This window comes from Monodon monoceros, unplaced genomic scaffold (genome assembly GCF_005190385.1).
Source record: "Monodon monoceros isolate NGI ecotype Baffin Bay Population unplaced genomic scaffold, NGI_Narwhal_1 Super_Scaffold_12, whole genome shotgun sequence".
NCBI lineage: Eukaryota > Metazoa > Chordata > Mammalia > Artiodactyla > Monodontidae > Monodon > Monodon monoceros.
The window spans coordinates 79,989,610-80,013,966 of NW_021703768.1; positions in this window are offsets into that span (position 1 = coordinate 79,989,610).

Here is a 24,357-nt window from a genome sequence, read left to right on the forward strand (position 1 = left end):
CAAGGTAAAACTGACTGAGATTTATTACCTAGCTCCATTTATGAGTACTAAAAATGCAGGTGCACAAAACAACAATACACATTTCACAAGAGCACATACAAAGATACATAACAAAAACAGTACATTACTTTTGGAGGAAATAAGGAAATAGGCATGGAAAATAAAGATAAAATAGCAGAAAGAAATAAAGAGAGAGGCTTTCCCAGGACCAGTAATTATAATAAGCTGTGAGCTGAGGGATACGATTATCTCAATTCTGCACCTGAATTTAAAAAAAGAAATTGTGTCACACTAAACGTCCCAAGCAACGTAGACGCTTAAAACTCCTGACTCTCAATATTAATCCCACTCTGTGCTTTATGATAATATTGTGAGACCTATCAACAAGCACATCACAATGAATCTTTATGTATTTAGAATAAACCATGAACAATAATAGTCACAAGTATAATTGTTATGACTACTATTGTTCACAGTATATTCTAAATATGTAAAGCCATTTTTTTAACAAGAACATTACAGAGCAATCTCCAGGAAAGACCATGACTCCACTGTGCACATTGCCTTCTCAGATGTGATCCAGGAAAAGCACAAATCTTCATGCAGTAAGGAAACAAGTCTTTGAGTATACGTGATTTTCTTGCATTTCTTTCAGCTCTTTTAGTTTTGTCATTATCTATTAGAGAAGTATCAACTAAACTTGATCCACATTCAGGCAAAGGCAAAATTACCTATTCAATTCCCAGCCAAGATACTTAGATTCACTGGTCAGAATACAGATACTAAAGAAACAACAAATATTTCTAGCAAGACAATAATCGAACATATATTCTCTTGTTATCTTCTCTTTAGCCCATACTCCAGTGTGAGTGCCCATACTCATACATAGCCTATAAGTGTAGCCTGACATGCCCAGAGGGGGAGGAAACAGTGATACTATTAAAGATCTCACAGCAGTTATGAAAATAGAATCTCCTACAAATTAATTTTTAAAACAACTAATGGATATTTTAAGCACTGGTTTTTGCTGTGTTTTACTCCAGCATGCTTTACATGAACATTTTAATACTATAGAAGCCTTCAGATTTTATGAACCAAAACATAATGCTGTGAATATATATCCATGGAGACCTTCACTCTGAAGCTGCCTTTCAGAGAAAAGCCTGAAAATTGAAAATGTAGTAGATCTGGTTTTTAAATGGTTGAACTTTTCAAGGGGATGAGTAATCTATCATAATGGACCATTAACTTCACTTAAAAAGCATACATTTATGGTTCTTACTTTATAACACCATTATGATCTTTACTCCTTGTGTTGTTATTCTGTGATCAGAATGTGAAAATACTGCTGAGATAAGTGACAAAAAGTTTAGTTGCCAGTTAGTAGGGTTTTAAAGTTATTTGCCATTAGATTTTTAATACAACATAAAAAGAAGGCTATTATCTGTCACGGTCAAAGAAATGTGGGCGTGATTCACACAAAGTAACTTTTAATTACAAGAGATTATATTGCTTTCTACATAGTCCATTTCAAATGGAATGAATCAAAGTGTTCATCTGCTCTTTTTTTAATATTCTTTAATTTGGGCTTTCTTCCTGAATGAGGGACATGACATGGCTGGGATCCTGTGTGGCTCAACCTAGTGACCTGAATGAAGTGAAAGGAAGATAGTCCCAGCATCACCTCCCCACCAAAGTTAGAAGTTATTTTAGGGTAAATGATAAAAACTCAGGACCTTTATCTTCCTCCTAATGCAGGTTAGCATATACAGATACTCTTCATTTAGATTACTGATTTAGTCATTTAAATCTTTATTCATAAGGGAACCCTAATTGTACAGTCAATCAAAAAATATTTATTAAGCACTTACAATCAATAAACCATTGTTCTAGTCATTAGAGTTGTGTTTCTCAAAGTGTGGTCTCCAAATCACAGGAAACTGAGTTATTAGAAATACTACAGATAAATTGATGACCACTCCCCATCCCAGACCAACTAAATTAGAACTTTGAAGGGTGGAACCTAGGAATCTAAACTGTTAAAAGTATTCCCAAATTATTTTGGAAACCCCAATTAAAAAATGTAGTCCCTGCCATCAAGACCTAATAGAAAGATGGGAATGCAGACAGGAGACAACAGATCCTGACTTACTGTCAATAAAATCTGAGCAATGATTTGTGTCATATCTAGGATAAATAATTTAATTGACAATGCTCTACTCTCCATCGTCCTCTTCTGACATGCAAACCCTGAAACTTCATGTTGAGTTGGTGATATCATAAAATGTTAGCATCTCTGCAGTTAGTAGAACCTTCTTGCCAATCCACACTGGATATGTAGCATAAGCAAAAATACACCTTTGTTGTTTTAAGCCACTGAGATTTGAGGGACTATTTGTGACTGCAGCATAACCAGATTTTCCTGACTGAGGCAGACACACCTTTCATCTTTTTCCCAATAGAGAGGTTTGGTATTATGCATCCGTTACCTCAAAAACAGGCAAAAGTTAAAGAGGAAATACAGAATTAATTGGACATTCTACGGGCAGAAGAAATCCCAAAGAACAACATCATAAATAATATTTACCGACGCCATATGTTAGACACTGTGCTAAGAGTTTTCCATGTGAAGATCTATAGGTTGAACTTGCCAGAGGTCACAGCAAAAACAAAGACCCTAAGACCACAATGAGTTTGGCATATTTGTGAAACAGAAAAAAAGGCCAATGTAACTAAAGAATATTGGAGCATAGGGGAGAGTGGTGAGGGATGAGGATAAGAGATGGGATTAAAGAATTTGTTAGGCATCAGATTACATAGGGCTGGTGAGCCATGGGAAGCACTTCAGATTTTATTTTTGGTGCAGTGGCAGCCACTGGAAAATTTTAAGCAAAAAACTGCATGTTATGATTTACATTTCCAAAAGAGCAACCAGACTCCCTCAGGGACATTGGAAAGGAACACAAATTATCAAACAGAGAGAGAAAAAAATGAATTTCCCATTGAATATCCTTGGGTTTAACTTTCATCTTTGGTCCATTTTATTTGCATGCTCTATATATTCATATTCAATCTAGGTTTTATAAAATATTATTTCTCCAAACTCAATATTAATTTAAAAATGCTTGTCTTTGTGGTGGAATCCCAACAATACTTTTTGCTTCATTTAACAAATATTTGTAATGTCTTATTATGTGACAGACAGACACTGTGTTGCAAATATGAGACCATTTATCACAACCCTGTGAGGAATCTCCCCAAGCTCTCGAGCTCCTATTTCCTAAGACCATATCACCCTCTTTCCAGTGAATCCTCTCTTTGTCTCCAGCTACCATCAATCCTCTTCATTTACAGACAGGGCTATGAATTCCTCACCTTTCTTGGTTCTTTGCCCCTCTGTGTTTAATATCATTGATCTGACCTTGACAAATATTTATCCCTCTGGAACTGTCACAGAGACTTGACCCTGCAGGACTTGAGCCTCTTCTTGTCAGTGTCCATGAGGTGTGTGGGGCCGGCGGGGAGGAGGGAAAGTTCCGAGGGGAGAATGGAGGAAACAATCAAATCCCCAAGTTAGACTGAAATCCTCAGTGATCTCAGCTGTACTATAGAATAAGAGGAGCAGAAGTAAATACAGTTTCTAGATTCTATCTCACTTCAGTGAATCACATGACCAGCATGATTCCCCTTTTATGGGGAATGGCATAGTCAGAGAACTAAGTGCACCATATTCTTCAGATTCCATGAGACCAACGTTGCCCACCCCCGCCACCAGGTGGGTTGGGATAGGAAGAGGTACTGCCATTCACAGCCTATCAAGACCAAATTGGGAAGTCATCCCCTTCATTCATTGTATGTAACTATATCCTGGCAATCCTTGCTTTGCACAGTTCCAGTATGCACATTTCAGTTATTATGGTTTAATTAAAAACACTGGTCCCAGGCAACTGGGTTCACGTTTCCATTACCACAGTATATTAACTGTGAGTAGCTGCATAAAGTACAAACTTCGCTGCTAGCTATTCAGTCCACAAATCACTACATAGATAACAGATACGTATCCTGATCAATGGCCAACTATGTCGCTTCTTGTGAAGCCTGTCAGTGATTGGTCACTGCACAATTGTTACTCAATCCACACACAGACTGCAAAGCACTTAGTTGTGTTGCCTCCTTGTCTCCCAGTGACAACCCCACGTGACATTTTACAAAAATGGATAATTGAAACAGGAAATTGGGAAAGATGAAAAATGCTGCTCCCTTATGTTTACATTCATTTAATATTTTAGTAATAAAAATGAACATTGAAATAAGCATTAAATTGTTTTTTTAACTCCCTCTACCATTCCTACTTGCTTTGCCTGCTGTCACAGACTCAGAACACTTCCTGATGAGTCAGGCGACACTGATGGTTCTGAATCTCTAAAAAAAATATGTATTTAGAAAGATCAGCTTTTCCATAATCAGAGCTGAGCCACGTAGGAGTTTATAAGCACTCTAGGAGACTTAAAATGTAAAAACCCAAATTTCCTTGCCTCTAACTTTTAACATGCCTGGTCCCTGGTGATGCCCCACTCAGGCATTGCTGATGGGTTGAAGAAACCATCTGTGCAGTGTAGATGGTACTACCTGTATGTGGTTAGTTGAAAATAGTTGACAAAATCCACATGGTTAAGTAAATCAGGCAAACAGTAACCAAGGCACAGATGTTTACAATCTTCCTGCACAGTCATATAGACATAGTCTGTCAGGAAAACAATGCCTCTTGGACTATCTCTCACATTCACACACTTAAATAAAATGTTTTTTAAAAAACTATTTGTTGAGCATTTACTATGCACCAAGTCTTATGCTTAACACTTATTTTCCCATTTACTCCTCACAAGAACCTTATAAACAGGATACCTTTTTTTGGGGGGGTGGTTGAATTTGTCAAAAGCTTTTTCTGCATATATTGAGGTGATCATATGGTTTTTATTCTTCAGTTTGTTAATATGGTGTATCACATTGATTGATTTGCGTATATTGAAGAATCCTTGCATCCCTTGGATAAACCCCACTTGATCATGGTGTATGATCCTCGTAATGTGTTGTTGGATTCTGTTTGCTAGTATTTTGTTGAGGATTTTTGCATCTATGTTCATCAGTGATATTGGTCTGTAATTTTCTTTTTTTGTAGTATCTTTGTCTGACTTTGGTATCAGGGTGATGGTGGCCTCATAGAATGAGTTTGGGAGTGTTCCTTCCTCTGCAATTTTTTGGAAGAGTTTGAGAAGGATGAATGTTGGCTCTTCACTAAATGTTTGATAGAATTCACCTGTGAAGCCATCTGGTCCTGGGCTTTTGTTTGTTGGAAGATTTTTAATCACAGTTTCAATTTCAGTGCTTGTGATTGGTCTGTTCATATTTTCTATTTCTTCCTGGTTCAGTCTTGGAAGGTTATACCTGTCTAAGAATTTGTCCATTTCTTCCAGGTTGTCCATTTTATTAGCATAGAGTTGCTTGTAGTAGTCTCTTAGGATGCTTTCTATTTCTGCGGTGTCTGTTGTAACTTCTCCTTTTTCATTTCTAATTTTATTGATTTGGGTCCTCTCCCTCTTTTTCTTGATGAGTCTGGCTAATGGTTTATGCATTTTGTTTATCTTCTCAAAGAACCAGCTTTTAGTTTTATTGATCTTTGCTATTGTTTTCTTTGTTTCTATTTCATTTATTTCTGCTCTAATCTTCATGATTTCTTTCCTTCTGCTAACTTTGGGTTTTGTTTGTTCTTCTTTCTCTAATTCCTTTAGATGTAAGGTTAGACTGTTTATTTGAGATTTTTCTTGTTTCTTGAGGTAGGCTTGTATAGCTATAAACTTCCCTCTTAGAACTGCTTTTGCTGCATCCCATAGGTTTTGGATTGTCGTGTTTTCATTGTAATTTGTCTCTAGGTATTTTTTTATTTCCTCTTTGATTTCTTCAGTGATCACTTCGTTATTAAGTAGTGTATTGTTTAGCCTCCATGTGTTTGTATTTTTTACAGATCTTTTCCTGTAATTGATATCTAGTCTCATAGCGTTGTGGTCAGGAAAGATACTTGATACGATTTCAATTTTCTTAAATTTACCAAGGCTTGATTTGTGATCCAAGATATGATCTATCCTGGAGAATGTTCCATGAGCAGTTGAGAAGAATGTGTATTCTGTTGTTTTTGGATGGAATGTCCTATAAATATCAATTAAGTCCATCTTGTTTAATGTATCATTTAAAGCTTGTGTTTCCTTATTTATTTTCATTTTGGATGATCTGTCCATTGGTGAAAGTGGGGTGTTAAAGTCCCCTACTATGATTGTGTTACTGTCAATTTCCCCTTTTATGGCTGTTAGTATTTGCTTTATGTATTGAGGTGCTCCTATGTTGGGTGCATAAATATTTACAATTGTTATATCTTCTTCTTGGATCGATCCCTTGATCATTATGTAGTGTCCTTCTTTGTCTCTTCTAATAGTCTTTATTTTAAAGTCTATTTTGTCTGATATGAGAATTGCTACTCCAGCTTTCTTTTGATTTCCATTTGCTTGGAATGTCTGTTTCCATCACGTCACTTTCAGTCTGTATGTGTCCCTAAGTCTGAAGTGGGTCTCTTATAGACAGCATATATATGGGTCTTGTTTTTGTATCCATTCAGCAAGCCTGTGTCTTTTGGTTGGAGCATTTAATCCATTCACGTTTAAGGTAATTATTGATATGTATGTTCCTATGACCATTTTCTTAAATTGTTTTGGGTTTGTTTTTGTAGGTCCTTTTCTTCTCTTGTATTTCCCACTTAGAGAAGTTCCTTTAGCATTTGTTGTAGAGCTGGTTTGGTGGTGCTGAATTCTCTTAGCTTTTGCTTGTCTGTAAAGCTTTGATTTCTCCATCGAATCTGAATGAGATCCTTGCTGGGTAATCTTGGTTGTATATTCTTCCTTTCATCACTTTAAGTATATCATGCCACTCCCTTCTGGCTTGTAGAGTTTCTGCTGAGAAATCAGCTGTTAACCTTATGGGAGTTCCCTTGTATGTTATTTGTCATTTTTCCCTTGCTGCTTTCAATAATTTTTCTTTGCCTTTAATTTTTGCCAATTTGATTACTATGTGTCTCAGTGTTTTTCTCTTTGGGTTTATCCTGTATGGCACTCGCTGCGCTTCCTGGACTTGGGTGGCTATTTCCTTTCCCATGTTAGGGAAGTTTTCGACTATAATCTCTTCAAATATTTTCTCGGGTCCTTTCTCTCTCTCTTCTCCTTCTGGGACCCCTATAATGCGAATATTGTTGTGTTTAATGCTGTCCCTGAGGTCTCTTAGGCTGTCTTCATTTCTTTTCATTCTTTTTTCTTTATTCTGTTCAGCAGTAGTGAATTCCACCATTCTGTCTTCCAGCTCACTTATCCATTCTTCTGCCTCAGTTATTCTGGTATTGATTCCTTCTAGTGTAGTTTTCATTTCAGTTATTTTATTGTTCATCTCTGTTTGTTTGTTCTTTAATTCTTCTAGATCTTTGTTAAACATTTCTTGCCTCTTTCTCGGTCTTTGCCTCCATTCTTTTTCCGAGGTCCTGGATCATCTTCACTATTATTATTCTGAATTCTTTTTCTGGAAGGTTGCCTATCTCCACTTCATTTAGTTGTTTTTCTGGGGTTTTATCTTGTTCCTACATCTGGTACATAGCTCTCTGCCTTTTCATCTTGTCTGTCTTTCTGTGAATGTGGTTTTTGTTCCACAGGCTGCAGGATTTTAGTTCTTCTTGCTTCTGCTGTCTGTCCTCTAGTGGATGAAGCTACCTCACCATTATTTTTATTTTATATATTTTATAAGAAATTGCAGCTCAGAAATACTGAGTACTCATCCAGGGTCAGACACCAAGCCCATAAGAATAACCACTTAATGATCAAGAATACATGGTTATATTTCTGGCTCATATGTCTACTTATATAACTATACTACTTGGTTTAAAAAAAAAAAGCAACCTAACTTTTATCTGCAAACAACCGACAAAACATGACATGATAACTAGTGGTGAAACAAACAACTGACTATGTGTGAAAAACGTATTCTAGAAAATCTCACAGAGGTGTTTTATTTCATTAAGTTCTTAGTAATTGCCAGTTGCTTATAAGAAAGAAAAAGCATGAAAGTTTTAGCACTGTTTTTAAAAGCAGTTTTGTATAAAATTTGACAAAAATAATGAGAAATGTTAAGGGGCAATTAAAATAACTTTTTAGCTTTACTAAATAAGCAAAACAGTTCTGATGAACCAAAAATACTATTTTAACTAGAAATCCTATGAGAACAGCAAAATTAACAAACAGCATTCGTTTTAGACAATTCACTACATCTCCCACCTCCCCAAATAGACAAAATTCTATCATGGTTGATGATTGTTACTGAAGACATTACTCCTAAAGTTTCATTACTGTCATTGCTCTGATGGTTGGTTCTCACTGCAGAAGCTCAAAGCTCTATTTTTTTCACCTTGGCCTTCCATCTCTGACCTTTCAAGTTTTCCTGAAATCAAATTGCCAAATCCTGTTTTCTCCTTTCAGAGCACCTCCTAATCTTCCTAATGTAATTTAGACTGACAGGGCTGAGCTGCAATTTTCAGTAATATATCTGCAGATGAAAAGAAGGGTGTCCTGAGGGGCACTTCCAGCAAGTTTCCAATTGGACAAACCAGACTGGAGAGGCCCGTCCCCATCCCTGGGTGTTGCCACCACCATTGCTACCCATTTGCAACTACAACTTGCTTCTGGCTGCCACTGCTGTGTGCTCGGGCTTCCAACTCTATGGAGGCAGATTATTTTTATTAATAATAATAGCTAGTATTTATAGAATGCTTATTATGTGCCAGGCAACTTGCCAAGTGATTTTATATGACTTTACAGGACTTATCTAATAAATTAGATATTTGTGTGTTTTCTGCATTTGGGGAGATTAGTGGGTTTACTCAGCAGCCTAAATATTGATTAAGAATAAATAGAATACTTTGTTCTCATTTCTCCCTCATTCTTTCACCAATTAACTTTATTGAACATCTACTATGTGCTAGGAGTTACACTAGGTATAGATCTTGGAGGCAGAAACTTACAAATACTGTAGTGTAAATATCTTAACAAATATGTATGATTTGCATACTGTAAGATTCACCTTTTAAAGATGTACAACTTGATGACAAATTTTAAGTATTGAGTTGGCCCAAAAGTTTGTTGGGATCCAAATGAAATTTTGGGCCAACCCAGTATATTCACAATGTGCCATCATTTTATTCTAGAACATTTTCATCACCCCCTCAAAAGAATTCCTCTACCCATTAATGGTCATTGCCAATTCCCTGCTTCCCTGGACCCTGAAAACCATTAATCTACTTTCTGTCTCTATGGAGTTGCCCATTCTGGTCATTTCAAGTAAACAAAATCATCAAAAAAAAAAAAAAAAAAAAGGAAATATGTAGAAAGTAATCACCTTTAAGGAATTAGTGTTATTTTAATCTGCCTAAGTAAATTCTTTAAAAGAATATTCTCCTTTCTCTAGCCTGTTTCATTATTAGGGTTCTGTAATGAGGTGGCCTACAGGGGAATTTCTATCATCTTGAGTCTTCTGGCTATAGAGTAATCTAGAAAGATCTGAATCATGTATAGGTGTTAGTCTCATATTCAGTCTAGTATTTGAACCCTGCTCTGAGGCTCTTCTCTTGTCCAAAATCAGCTGCTACTCACACAAATAAATTATGTTTTTGAAGAATATTTATGAATGTGTATAAATGGTCACATATATGTTATACACCAAGCAGAAAATTGTATATGAGTTATGATCCCATGTTGGACTGGACCAAAAAAAAAAAAAACCTGCTACATACACACATATATGCAAAAGAAAATATTCGGAAGAAATGTGATACAGTATTAGAAAAATTGGAGATTTTATTTTCCTCTATATATCATTCTACATTGTGCAATTCTATTAATATAACCATTTAGGAGTTTTATAATCAGAAAAGATTATTTTATAAAAATTAAAATCAAAAGCCAAATGATTATAAGAAGTCTGCTTGGAAAAATATAGCTCTAATTATTGTTTCATTGAGTTTAGCAATGAACCAACTTATAAGTTTAAGCTGTATGGCTGTATTGTTTTCAAGTAATTTTTTGTTGTTGAAAATCTAAAAGAATACAAAGAGAAACAGATTTTGTTTAATTAGAAGTGCCAAACTCTAAACAGTTCCTATTCATTCTCTTGTCATCACACTTGAATTCACACAAAAATGGCCTCTCACAAATGACCTACTAGGAAGAAAAAGAGGAGGAAGGTCCCTGACTGCTCAGAAAGATTCTTTCCCACACTACTTTTTTGAAGACTGTCATTCTCTTTAAGGCTTTTCTTCTCCAACTTCCTTTAAAAGGAATTTAGAATCTTCTCCCCATGCACAAACATACCTAAGAATCATATTTTTTAAAATACATTTAAAATATGAGAAGTGCTCGTGCTAGTGATGGGAACAGGGAGTGACTTCAAATGGTCACATGAAATCTTTTTGGAGTGATGGAAATGTTCTAGAACTCGATTGTGAGGATGGTTGCATAACTTTGTGAGCTTACTAAAAATCACCAAACTACATTTAAAACAAGTAAATTTTATACTTCAATAAAGCTTACAAACTAAAAAATGTAATTGTATTAGATACAGGAAAGAATTACTATAACAGAAGAAAATGTTTGAGAAATTCTGAAAGCTATTAAGGAATCAAGATTGTATTGAAGAGATATCAGACCCACAGGCCTAGCTAACATGATTTGAAGGGCCCAGTGCAAAATGAAAATCCAGCACCCTGGTTCAAAACACATTAAGAACTTCAAGATGGCAACAGGAGAACATTAAGCCAAGTGCAGGGCCCTTCAGAGTGCTGGGCCCTGTGGGACTCCACGAGTCACCTGCCCCTGAAACCAGCCATGACGATTGGAGGAGAAACCTGAGTCTGAAATATGAAAAGGAGGAGAATTCTATGAAGTTTGAATGATGCTCCAAACTATGAGTAAATAGATCCAGAGTGGGTAGGGCTTGGTAGTGATCACAAGGGGAACTGGGGAAGACAAGTAGCAACATGGCAATTCAGCACCTCCTTCCATTTCTGCTTATGCTGAATGACAGCAGAGAGTTCAAAGTAGCATTTAGTTCTGGACTAAAGCAACGAATGTTGGAAAAGGGGGTTGCAGAGGCAGAGGAATTCTCCAGGTTTGTAGTATTTACCGAGAGTAGGAGGAACCCACAAACTGAAAAGATACAGACCTTGCACCCCCATGCTAGTGGCACAAACAACTTTCTTCACAATAACTGGAGGAAAATTGCTCTAATCAGAACCTTCATTCACAAATGGGAAATTTAAATACCAATGCAAAATGAACTCACAAGCAATAATCAAACATTTGAAGAAAACAAACACAGTGAAAGAAAGATACTATGCAACAGAAGAATAAAAATCCAAGAGAAAACAGAGCTTTTTTTAAATTAGCATAATTAATACTTGAAGATAAACATAAGGGAGAATCTCATCTAAAAATATAAACAAAATAGGTATTTATGGAATAAAAAACACTACAGATCTTGAGTTTTTAAAAATAGACAATGGCTTGCTTTTTCTCTATTAAGAGAATGTTTTGATAGATGTTTCTAGTCTTACGGTATTTTATCCATCTTTCTCTTTATGGCTAGTGATTTTTGCATCATATTTAAGAAATCTTTGATTATTCTAAGTTCATAAAGATACTCCTATATGTTACCTTACAGATGCCTTGTTTTTTGCCTTTCACATTTATAGCACAGTCCACTGGGAATTACTTTATGAGCTGAGTAGGGGTCAGGAGGAGGTGGAATTGTCAGGTCCTCTCCCAACCTCCCCAGCCCCCTTGACTGAATTGACCCAGCACCCTTTATTAAAAGGACTGTTCTTTCCCTACTGCTCTGCAGTGCCACCTATGTCACATAGCATCCTTATATGGGTCTGTTTCTGGGTTTTCTATTTATTTCCATTGAGCTTTTCATTTATTTTTTGGACAATACCAGTGTCTTAATTGTTCTAACTTCATATGAAGCCTTGATATTCACTAGAGGATATCCCTCAACTTTGTTCTTCTTAAAGATTGTCTTGGCTCTTTTGGCCCTCTGCATCTCCATATAAATTTTAAAATCAGCCTTTTAATTTCCACAAAGTAAAAATGCTGAGATTTTGATTGGAAATACATTGTTTCTATAGATTAATTTGGGGGAAGTTGACATCTTTAAATGTTGAATCTCTCCATCAGTGAACATATACATCCCTCCATTTATTTAAGTCTTTTATAATTATCTCAGTAACATTTTGTAGTTTTCTTTCTTGAGAATCTTCCTAAGTATTTGATACTTTTTCAATGCTATTTATAAATGTCATTTTAAATTTTCTAAATTTTAAAAATTTTATAGTCCTTGTTGATAGAAATAAAATATTTTTTACTTTGACCCCATCTGTAGACTCTTGGGATTTTCTACATACAGAAATATATCATTTGCTAATAATGACAATTTTATTTATTATTTTGCAACTATACTTTTTTATCCTATTGCTATCACTGGAACTACAGTACAGTGTTGAATAGAAGTTGGTGAGTGCAAGAATTCTTGTCCATTCCTGACCCAAACACTTCAGAGTCAGCTTTAAATTGTCTGTTTTTTTCCTTCCAGTTTTATTGTGATAAAATTGACATACAGCACTATATAAGTTGAAGGTACACAGCACAATGATTTGACTTGTATACATCATGAAATAATTACCACAATAAGTGTAGTGAATATCAGTCATCTCATATAGCTACAAAATAGAAGAACTGAAAAAGAAATAAAATGAAAAAGAAATTTTTTTCCTTGATGAGAACTCTTACAATTGACTCTCTTGGCGGCTTTCACGTACAACATAAAGCAGTGCTCATTATGTTTATCATGTTGGACATTACATCCCTAGTACTTATTTATCTTATAACTGGTAGTTTGTACGTTTTAGCAATCTTTAGCCAATCCCCTTCCCCCAAGCCCCACATCTGGTAACCACAAATCTGATCTTTTTTTCCATGAGTTTGCTTGTTTGTTTTCGAAGTATATTGACCTACAACACTATGTTAGCTCCTGGTGCACAACATAGTGATTCAATACTTCTATACGTTTCAAAATAATGAACACAATGAGTCTAGTTACCATTGGTCACCATACAAAGATGTTACATTATTATTGACTATATTCCCCACACTGCAGGTATCATTCTCTTAACTCATTTATTTTATAACTGGAAGTTTGTACCTCTCAATATCCCTCACCAATTTCTCTCATCTCCCCCACCCCCTTACCCTCTGGCAACCAGCTATTTGTTCTCTGTATCTCTGACTGTTTCTGTTTTGTTATATTTGTTCATTTGTTTATTTTTTAGATTTGACATATAAGTGAAATCGTATAGTATTTGTCTTTCTCTGCCTGAAAGCACTTTCATTTAGCATGATACCCTCCAGGTGCATCCATGTTGTCACAAATGGCAAGATTTCATTCTTCTTTATAGCTGAGTAATATTCCATTATATATATATGTGTATGTACATGTACATGTATATGTATATGTATATCACATCTTCTTTATCCCCTCATCTGTCCATGGGCACTTAGGTTGCCTCCAAATCTTGGCTGTTGTAAGTAATGCTTCAATGAACATTGGAGCGCTTATATCTTTTCAAATTAGTCCTTTTGTTTTCTTCAAATAAATATGTAGAAGTGAAATTGCTGGATTGCCTGGTATTTCTATTTTTAATCTTTGAGTAACCTCCATACTGATTTTCATAGTGGCTGCACCAATTTACATTCCCACCAACAGGGCACAAGGATTCCCTTTTCTCCACATCCTCACCAACACTTGTTATTTCTGTCTTCCTGGTAATAGCCATTCTGTCAGGTGTGAGGTGATATCTCATTGTGGTTTTGATTTGCATTTCCCTGATAATTAGCAATGTTGAGCATCTTTTCTTGTGCCTGTTGGAAAAATGCCTTCTTTAGAAAAATGTCTATTCAGGTCCTCTGACCACTTTTTAATCAAGTTGCTTATTTTATTTGAGATTGAGTTGTATGAGTTCTTTGTATATTTTGGTTATTAACCTCTTGCTGGATATACCATTTGCAAATATCTTCTCCCATTTGATAGGTGGCCTTTTCATTTTGTTGATAATTTCCTTTGCTGTACAAAAGCTTTTTAGTTTGAGGTAGTCCCATTTGTTTGTTTTTGTTTTTGTTTTCCTTGCTGGAGGAAACACATCTGAAAAAATATTGCTAAGATGAGTGTCAGCATACTGCCTATGTTTTCTACCAAAAGTTTTATGGTTTCAGGTCTTACATTTAAGTCTTTAATCCATTCTGAATTTTTTTTTGCATATGGTGTGAGAAAGTAGTCCAGTTTGATTCTTTTGCATGTATCTGTCCAGTTATTCCAACACAATTTATTGAAGAGACTCTTTTCTCCACTGTATATCCTTCCCTCCTTTGTCATAGATTAATTGCTCATATAAGTGTGAGTTCATTTCTGGGCTCTCTATTCTGTTCCATTGACCTATGTGTCAGTTTTTGTGCTTGTACCATACTTTATTGATTACAGTAGCTTTGTAGTATAGTTTGAAATCAGGGATATAAAATATAGTCTATTTTAATATTTTCTTCATTCTCACTTCCGTTTCAGAATTCAACCACTGGAAGAAATGACAAAACTAGTACAGAAATTTGCTTCTGAGAACAAAGTGAGAATAGAGAGATTTGAGAAGGGGGTAGGGTTAGACAGAAAGCATGATCCAGGAGGAGATATTTGGTTTTCTCCATATTTCTCTGTGTTGTTACATTCTTTATATCATTAGTATATTCTTGTGTATTATTCATGTATTGTTTTAGTTTCCCAGGAGAAGAAATTGGGGAGAGAGGGAGGGAGATAAACAGATAAAATAAAACTAGTATTTAAAATGAACTAACATGAAAACATTAAAATTACTTAAGTGTACATGAGCAAAAATGCATTTTTATTTTGTTTAACAAGATCTTGGTTAATGACACAGAAAGAAAAACTAAGAGCAGGGATGTACTCCACAAATCTGGGAACAGTTGCATCCTCCAACCATCCTCATAGTCTGAGGCTTTTGTTCACACTCCAAGGAGGCTTGTGTCAGGATAACAAATGAAGAGGACAGGATCTTCACAAACTTACACTTCATTTGAAGTTTTTACCTTAGCTTTTTTTCAGAATATTTGGATATGCAAAATGGGTTTTGTAACAATAATAATTATCTGGATCTGAATGCTTTTAAAAAATTTATTTTCTTCCCAACTAGTGATTTTACACTGAAAAAATATAAATATTTTTTGTTTCTTTCCCTACATATTTTGAAAAGTGAAACTAATGAGAACCTGAAAACCAAAAAGTATTTAATCTTCAAAACCATACTTAAACAAAATCATATTCAGGTCTCCTCCACATTTTCACCTGCTTTGAAGCTCTCTTCCACAACACAAAGATTTTACCAGGGGATGTTGAAGAGCTTATCTGCTGACATGCTGTTAAATCTTTCTTATCAGCATTACTTCTTTGGCATAACAGAAAGAAAATTGCATGGTATTTCCCTTTTTAAGTCCAATTCTTGTTACAAGTTTTGTGTTCTCTCTTCCTTGACAAAAATTCTCTTTTAAGGAATTTGAAGTTCAAAGTGGTGATAAAAACTGTTTAAGTTGATTCTGCGACTTCTCATCTGGACAAACAGGATGTAAGGCTGGCCTTCCAGTATAGGAGGACACCTGAGCATGTCCTTTTAGTGAAATCCCATCTCTAAGCCATTGCTTCCTGTGCTAGAGAGCTATTGTTCTATTTTTAAATGACTCCACGTTTTATAAAAATAGAGCATGTCATTTCATGCATGTATTGAAAAGAGAACTCAGCTGGGCTACAGAAGACCCAGTTTTAATCCTGATTAGTTTCTACTAAACAGCTGCATGACTTAGGGCTTGATACAACTTCTTGAGGCTTCAGTTTTTTCACCTGGAAATGAGGCATTTGTATTAGATGACCACTAAAGGCCTTTCATGTTCTAATTTATATGAAGCTTAGTAAGGGAACTCTTCTATTAATTTCTTAATAATAGAGCTTTAAATTGTATTGGAAGGAAATATAAAGTGGTTTTAAATTTTTTTTTTATATTTGGAACTGAGTAAAACAAGTATGTGAGAACATTGGTATGTGGCAGTGGTATATTTTCTGATATCTTTTGTTCAAAGGAACAGTTTGAAAGAATGCCAAAAGTTTATTTTTTTCCCCTTCACTCCTGGACTTCCAATACAATCTTCAACTGCCAGAAATATGGGAAGAACAAAGTCTTTAGCAACTGATTTCAAACTGGTCATGTAAAACCCTAGAATGCTATAAAGCCCTTCAGGGGGTTGCAAATATTTGATCTGAATTTCGCTTTTTAAAATGTATATTGTAAATTTTATATATAAAATATGTATATATTTATTCAAAAATATTATGTTTACTTATTCAACAAATATTCATGGAGTGCATATTATATGTTGAAAATAGTTTGTCTTGGATTCAGGAATGAACAGAAACAGACAAAAATCCTTTCCCTCCATTAAATTTACATTCTAGTAGTGGTAGCAAAAAAGAATAGTCAAAATAAGTAAATTATATAGCATATTAAAATTTTATAAGGGCAATGGAAGAAAATTAAGCAGTGGCTGCAAAATGACTCAAGAGGTTTGAGTAGATCGGCCTGAGAAGGTGGCAGTTCAGTAAAGACTTGAAGGAAGTGGGGAGGGAGCCAGAGGGGCAGCCGAAGCGAAGGTCCTGAGGCAGGAGCATGCCTGGAGAGTGGGAGGAGCAGCCAGGCTACCAGCACCTCTGGAAAAAGGGGACAGAGAAAGAAGAGGCCAAGAGAAGGAATAGAGGCCTGTGGGTCATCACACCTTTTAACACAATGCCTTTCAATACTGCTTATACGGTACTTTTATGGGGAGCTTTCCAGAATTCTCTTCATAAACATTTGAATATGGCACTAACACCGAACAAGATTTTATTTTATTTACTTGTCTTGTTCAAAATCAGGCCTACACCTGTTCCTTCAAGCAAACACTACATTCTTATGACAACGAATGTGGGCTAAGTTAAATTACATGCCAAACAAGGCTTAGGTATATCTGCTTATGTCACTTTTCCAACAAGAAGTAAATCCATAACTTACTGATAACACTATATTATAATTAGCTCTAACCATCATTTTTAGGTTACATTACTTCTAACCTGACTTACCTTTATTGATAAGGAATGCAAACTACTTTTGAAATATTGTTATCCCACTGCAACTCAAAATAAACAATGTCATTTATATCTCTTTAAAGCTTCCAGAGAAATTTATTAAAAGCATCTTGAGATTTCACAATAAGGTGCTACCTTTCACAAATACTTATCTAAGTCAGCATTTTTTTTTCTTACTGAAACAGCCAAACAAAATTCACCTATAAGTTGGGTGTTGAGACTGACATGACTGCAAATACCAACTAGACACCCCAATATTAAGATATTGTCTTCATTAAAATAGGCACATGTATCTCACAAATTGAATTAATAATAAGAAAATGCTATAAATTTAAAATTATAAAATAAATTTAAATTAATAAATTTCCTCTTTATCTGGTGAATCTACGTAATTTTTGCAGAGTTGGTGCCTAGTAAGAAATGGATGGAAGGTGATTCTGAAGAAATCATGAGTGCAAGCAGGTAAGGGAATATATTCTGTCCTCTTAACCCTTCATTTATTCATCCCCTCATGTAAATAGAAGAATGAATTTTTCATTAAAAACACATATAGACACATGCACACCCACTCATATGTATATGCACACATATGTGCATACACGTATGTGTTATATAAACACACACATATATATATATATATTCATCCTTACATAGGTAGGTGATCGACAGAGACCACACAATGTTATAAAATATTAACAATTTGTGAATTTAGATGAAGCGTACGTGGGTGTTCATTGCACTATTTTTTCAACATTTCCGCAGGCTTGGAATTTTTCAAAACGAAAGATTGGGGGAAACAAAAGAGAGAGACTGGTGTCACTGAACAAAACAGTCTGAATAATTCTGACCTCAGAATGACTTCTCACATCAGTGGGATGTTTGCCCACATGATTCACCAAATGAGGCTGATGAGTAGCATTAGTGAGTCAAGAAAGCCTAAATCAGACCGTGGAATGGCTGTAGACTAATTAGTTAGCCTCATCAAACCTCAGTCGAGTGAATTTTATTGCCTTAATTCACTGAAAAAAAAAAAAAAAAAGCCTAAACAAAATGTTAACCTCTCTACCCAAACACAAGAAAGAGTTTTAGAGCACATGGAATTTAGCACCAAAGGAATTATGAACTGATATTTGCTCGGATTTGTTATGTTTATTTACTCACTCTAAGAAAAATATTTGCCTTTTGTAACAAGATTCTCTGAATTCACAGGAGAGCTTAGCTCATCCTGCAAATTTGGTTGTGAAAAGTACAGGGGTGAAACAAATATACATTTCAGAATCCTAAATCACAGACTGCAGGAAATATAGGCCCTTGGCTTTCTACCCACAAGGTCGAAGGAAAAGATTTCAAATATTGTACAAGTCTCAGCTGCCCAGAATTCAGCATTTATGTTTACAATAAATGCATTTATGTTTACAATAGGACTCTGGCTTGCAATTCTAGCCTGCCCTGCGGTGCCAGGTCTATCTCTAAGTGTCCCTGGCTCACAGGCAGTGTTTTAGCTGGCCTGTTAGTATTCAAAGGGTCATGAACTGGAGCCATACCAGAAACCAAATGAAATAGGCATTCACCTCAACTGGCATTTGTAAGGCTGAGATAAACAGTGGAACTACTGAACAATAGAAAAGGACCTTTCTTCCTCTCACCAGTGAAACAAATCTTAATATATGAAGATCAAGGACTGCTAGAGATAACAGACACCAAAGAACTGAAACCTCTTAACAGCAGGTGGTATCAGTGGGGCTTGTCTTTTGAAAATGTGTTAGATCCTTTTAGGACTATGTAAAACACTTCTGGTTCCTATGGTGATGCTGATAATACTTTGTCAGTCATTGTGATATCTAGATCTACATTAAGTAGTTTAAAAAGCACCTTGAAATGCTTGAAGGTTAAATTAGTTTCTCCTCTAAATTGCTTGGTGTCAATTGTAGTTGTGATAATTGGAGGAGATATACTTAGTTTGTGAGGAATACTGACCAATGTTTCTTGCCTCTTACAAAGTTTAGAGAAAGAGAAGCAGCCACAAACTGAGTCCCTTTACAACAGCCCCAGACACTAATCAAAGAACATGTCTTCAGAGTGGAAGAGACTAAGTAATTCATTAGTTTTCAGGCAGGGCCCAGACCTGCTCTTAAAGAACGCCATTCCCTGCAGTATTTCCCAATCTCATGTCTGGTCCTTCCTTTGTTAATTTGTTTCTTAGGAAGGGCATTTTCAAATAAAATTTTGTGGAAACATTTCCACAAGGCCAAGGCGGGCATAAGCCACAAATCCTGCCACTGACCCATATCAAAAGCTGTTTTTTTGTAGTGTTCAATGAACCACCAACCACAAATTTTGTGACTGGGAGGATGGAAAAGATGGGCTTTCTATTCTTCCTCTTTCCCTGGCTTTTGCACGTTTTAATTCTACTACCAGTTGATTTTTGCCGAGTTGTGAAATAAAAAATTGAATTTCCCGGTATACAGAACCTCAGAAATTTTGTTAGACCCATTCCAACAAAAGTTTAGACTGGTCACTACACAGACTTTTATGCAGCACGTTCTGAAGCTTTGCAGGTTTATCTTTGCAGTAGGGCTGACACACTGTTGTCCTGACTGGAGGAATCTTTCCTCCCTAGTTCTAATCCCATTGCTCTTTAATGTAACATCACCATCCCAACAGCTTTGATTGGAGAGGAGGACTTCTCCACATGCTTCAGCACTGACAAACTTGCTTTGTGACTTCAGCTCCAGTCTTGAGTTATTTTCAGTGAGTTTGCATATATCCTGTTATCAGAACAGGTAATTCTTCCAAATAAAGAATATGTTATGAAGTATCTAACATGCTATATGACCTATGCTAAAAAATTATTTTAGTACACTATAAAAAAGAATTTCATAAAAATGAAATATTGCTACCACCAATACAATTCCAAAAGAAGAGGAAAAACTAGTTTTTGTTTGCACTGTTAAATCAGAATAACAAATCTTTTGAGTACAGCATTTGCGGCTTTAGCTTACGGAAGATCGTGAGTGCATTTGCTCATTTTCACTACATGAAGTCGACACTTCATGTTTTGCCTATTTTGAGGTCATGATACTAATAATAATAGCTAATATTACCTGAGCACCTAAGGTCTGCCAAGCCTCTGTTGACTCTTGATCTTTGTATCAACCTCATTAAGTTGAATCTATTACTATCCTAATTTTGCAAATGAAGAAAGTGAAGTCTGGTTACGGAACAAAACAAGAGTAATAGGAAAGTTGTTCTGAGGGACTGTAGTTCCTGGGATCTTAATTTTCACACTGATTGTGTGCTACAGCCACTCTTGTCAGTAAATTTCACATTTTCTCACAGTTCATACAAGTTTCCAGTTGTATTAGTCTGCTTGGGGTGCCATGGCAAAATACCATAGACTGAGTGCCTTAAACAACAGACATTTATTTCTCACCATTCTGGAGGCTGGGAAGTCCAAGATCAAAGTGCCAGCAAGGTAGGTTTCATCTGAGGCCTTGTTTCTTGGCCTGCAGGCCGCTGCCATCTCACTGTAGGCCCAACATAAACCTCTTTGTAAGTCTGCAGAAAAAGAGACAGGGAGAGAGAGCTCTCTGGTGTCTCTTATAAAGACTCTGATGCTGTCTAATCCTATCCTATCAGCTCAGGGCCCCACCCTTATGACCTCAGTTAATCTTAAATTACTTCCTTGGAGGTCTCATCTCCAAATACAGTTAGGGTTTCAACATATAAATTGGGTGGCGGTGGGGAGAGGCGGACACAAACAGTCCATAGTCACACATAACTTAGTGTATTTCCAAAAGAAAATTATTCCAAGTTCATTGAGATGTTAACCAATAGGTATTTCTCAATTCCAAAATTTTCTCTTTAACAAAAATTTGAAATATCACATGTACTACAGGCCTCATGGACAGAGATTAAAGAAGTGATACTCTTCATTGCTCATATCAGTTTAGGTAATTAGATGAACAATGGTTGACCTTTGAAGGGAGCTGTATCAGAGAACTAAAGCAAAAATTCAAGCAAAACATCTGAGTCATTGGGAGGTCAGCTCTGATGAGACTCCAGATAAATTCATCAGCCTGTAGTGTTAAGTCCATACCATCACCCTGACTGGGGTATGCTCTGCTTTCACTTATTATGAAATCCATTAATCTAATCACATGTTATAATCTAGGAACAAGTATATTTATACACTTAAAGAAGAGATTAGCGCACAAATTAAAAATAACAGAGATAAAAAATAATCGGTTGTAGCATTTCCCAGAAATGTAGTTTACATTTCTTTTTTACTTAAGCCATAATCATTGAAAGATTTATATGGAAAGACAAGAGAGTAGGAGCAAGATTGTATATTATATACAGTTATTGAATCAATCAATAGAAAGGAAGATATTTAGAAACGAAGCTCTTAGACCTCTATAAAAACATGTCCTCTGTTAGAATTTCAATTGTCTGACATGGTTCAAATCCTACTCAACTCATTATGATGTTTGCTGTCAATATTTTTCAACAGCACATTGAAGCATACCACAGTATTTGAAACCATAGCCTATAAATATTGCTGTTACACAGCCTTCTGCTCTCACAATGGTGAATCAAGGTAAATGTTATGAATTTTCTCAAATTTATTTTTTCCGCTATATACAGTGTTAGGCTGGCCAGGCAGCGATACCTCTAAGCATCTATGCAACTAATTTAGGACCTTAGAGGAAGCCAGAATCTCTATTAGCAGGTACCAAGTATTGCACGATGAGAAACATTTTGCCCAGATGAATATCATAGCAGCTTCCTGCTCTTGTAGAATCTCACTGTGAGGAATGGCAAGTTGACTGAAAGTACAGGTCATTAAATAGACAGATGGAGATATAGATGGATAGATAGATAGATAGATAGATAGATAGATAGATAGATAGATAGATAGGCATCTCTACTAGGCTACCAGACTTCCAATTCAATGGCATTTGAAAAAAAAATAGCACTTGTTTGTGTCAGAGGCAAAATAGTCTTAGCTCTGAATTTATTTCCTTTTGGTAAATTGATTCACACTTTTTTTTTCTTTCTCCCTATTTCTTTATCTCACTACACTGTAGTTTTTGAACCAGAGCAAAGAGTCAAGGAATATCATGTTTAGGGGAGGAATATCATTCACACACCTCAAACCTGCTAATCCTTTCCCAGTTAAACTGACAAAGCACTTTTCCTTTTGGAATAAATGTGCTGGAATCAAATGAATTGCCAGAAAAGGTTTCTGTGCTTTGTTCTGTTTTAATTCCATTCCTTGTGGCCTGACTTTTGTTTATCTTCCTGTCAACCTTCTGCACTTACCTTGGCATTTCTCCTAATCAGCAAGCGAGACTACATAGGAACGTCGCCTGCAAGTCAGTTAAGGTAAACCTGGCTACCTGCCTCCTGGTTAGGACTTTTCCAGTAACCTCAGCTCTCATCATCCAGTGACAATCAGACATAAATAACCACAGGATTCCAAGCTTGCCCTTCCTATGGGAGGATCACTATCCCTCTTACTGCTCCTTTCTGTTAGCCCTTTGGGACCAAAGGGCTTCTTCTTGTTCTGTTGGCATAGGAATGCTTTCTGTAACTAAACCATTGATACTGAATGAAACACTATGAATGATGTTATTTTTATATCTTCTAAAAACTACATTTCCCATAAAATTGAGGTTACTAAATTCTACCCAAATTCCACAGATATTTACTTGGCAGCATATTCATGGCTATAAGAAATAGTCCCTGCCCACAGAGTAAACTGTGCATAAGTAATAACATAACACATGGCAAGTAGAATATAAAATGTATGAAAGGTTCAGCTGTAATGGAACTGAGAACAAAAGGTGAGATTAATTATGAATGGGAGAATTACCGTTAATGGGGAGAAAGACAGCGTGTGAGCTAGTTCTCAGTAAGGGTTCAGAATTGAGGGGGATGGCATGGGGAATAACCAAGAAGCTTACAATTCAGACAACAGAGAATGGGTGAGGCATGGAAGAGGGAATTTTCAAAATGCATTTGTGAAACAATAAATAATTACATTGTACCTCACAAACTAAAGTTTCCTTTAGGTCAGTTGGATTGGGCCTCACATGCTATGCTCAGAACTTCCACTTTTTTCTGTAGATCAGTGATTCCCAAAAGCTGTTCATGGGCCAGTGATGGTTTAAGTCTAAATTTTCACTGGACTGAGGAGAAATGAGAAAAATAAAGACAATTTGTAAGTTTTTTTTTTTTTTTTTGCGGTACGTGGGCCTCTCACTGTTGTGGCCTCTCCTGTTTGCGGAGCACAGGCTCCGGATGCGCAGGCTCAACGGCCATGGCTCACGGGCCCAGCCGCCCCGCGGCATGTGGGATCTTCCCGGACCGGGGCACGTACCCGTGTCCCCTGCATCGGCAGGCAGACTCTCAACCACTGCGCCACCAGGGAAGCCCTGTTGTTTTTTTTTTAATGAAACAAAATGCATTCAATTCAAAGGTCTTTCCTTTATTCTGAGATTGTCTTTCCACTTATATTTGGAACTAAATGCAATTGCTGTTATGAAGTGATGGTAAGAATAGATAAGGCAGTTTGGCAAGAGGCTCTAATATTCTTATTTGGCAAGATAAAAGTTGTAAACACAGTTTTGAGCTCCCTGATATATTTTTGTTTCACTGGTCCATGAGATCCAAACTTTGGGGGGCACTTCCAAAGGTAATGTGACTCGGAAGCGGGACAACGTGATGGAAATTGTTCTTTAGGTAACATAACTCTGGAAGTAATAACATTTAAAAAAAAAGAGGGAGGGCTTCTCTGGTGGCGCAGTGGTTGGGAGTCCACCTGCCGATGCAGGGGACACGGGTTCGTGCCCCAGTCTGGGAGGATCCTGCGTGCCGCGGGGCGGCTGGGCCCGTGGGCCATGGCCGCTGGGCCTGCGCGTCCGGAGCCTGTGCTCCGCAACGGGAGAGGCCACAGCAGTGAGAGGCCCGCGTACCGCAAAAAAA